General features: G+C 44.8%; 1 pseudogene; it reads left to right on the top strand.

Annotated features, from left to right (window-relative positions):
• The first annotated feature begins 439 nt into the window (after positions 1 to 439).
• LOC126186125 (5S ribosomal RNA) lies at positions 440 to 557 on the top strand (annotated as a pseudogene).
• The last annotated feature ends 641 nt before the right edge of the window (positions 558 to 1,198 follow it).

The following is a 1,198-nucleotide window of genomic DNA, read 5'->3' as shown; positions in this document are numbered from 1 at the left end:
CAGACAACGCTCTTTTAGTGCTTATGGTATCTACAGTTAGTAGACAGTTATATGAAAGTTGTATTGTTAAAATAACGGTAAGTAGAATTTGCCTTTGTTGAAACGGAGCGGGAGTTAAAGAAGAAATATCGGTCTACTGTAATTTAAACTTACCTCTGTATCCTCGGGTCCTGTACTCCAACGTCTTTTCAGTTTGTGCGCCCATAACAAAACAAACTGAACTGTTGGAAACTTTTCTTCATCGAGCACTCCTGCTGCGTCTTTGATTGGCCCTAAAAATGTGACGATTCTTTTGTGAGTACGTTTTTCAGTGACGTTGCTCCCCGATTTTCTCATACTAATTACAGACTATGGCATTCTAAACAATTTGTTCCACCTACTCTCCGTTCCTTGGTTCTGGCTTATCCGTATCGAATTCGCATCACCAGTTTTCTTCGTGGTCAACGGCCATGCCGCAGTGGTAACGCCGGTTCCCGTCAGATCATCGAAGTTAAGCGCTGTCGGGCTGGGCTATCACTTGGATGGGTGATCATCTTGTCTGCCGAGCGCTGTTGGCAAGCGGGGTGCACTCAGCCCCTGTGAGGCAAACTGAGGAGCTACTAGATTGAGAAGTAGCGGCTCCGGCCTCGTAAACTGACATATGGCCGGGAGAGCGGTGTGCTGACCACAAACCCGTCCATATCCGCATCCAGTGACGCCTACGGTCTGAGGACGACGCGGTGGCCGTCGGTACCGCTGCGCCTTCCAAGACCTGTTCGGACGGAGTTTAGTTTTAGTTTAGTTTTCTTCATGAAACGGACAGCATAAGACGTGGAATAAACCACTGTAACCTAATTATTCAAATAACCGTCATAAAAAATGTATTTCAGGACTGTACTCAAAACATAATGCTGAAAGGAATGCAATGCCTTGCATATATTAGCGCTTCGGCTTCGATGAGCGAGAAGTGAAATCTTATTTTAATGCTGGGGCTTTCATCCTATCATTCTGAGTAATGTTTCTTCGTCGTAGTTCTTAATAAAGTCTCCAGATATTTTTCTTCTCAGAAAAGTGAGTTGTCACCAATACCATATTTCGCAGTGCATAATCATGATTAACAAAGTGCGCGGCTGTAGATAGGTAGCACATTTTCCAGTATGTGTCGGTCCATATATCCGCTGTACATCCACATGGCCTGGATTATGCTGGGCATCATACT

Source organism: Schistocerca cancellata, chromosome 4 (genome assembly GCF_023864275.1).
Source record: "Schistocerca cancellata isolate TAMUIC-IGC-003103 chromosome 4, iqSchCanc2.1, whole genome shotgun sequence".
NCBI lineage: Eukaryota > Metazoa > Arthropoda > Insecta > Orthoptera > Acrididae > Schistocerca > Schistocerca cancellata.
This window is presented reverse-complemented; position numbering and strand designations above follow the sequence as displayed.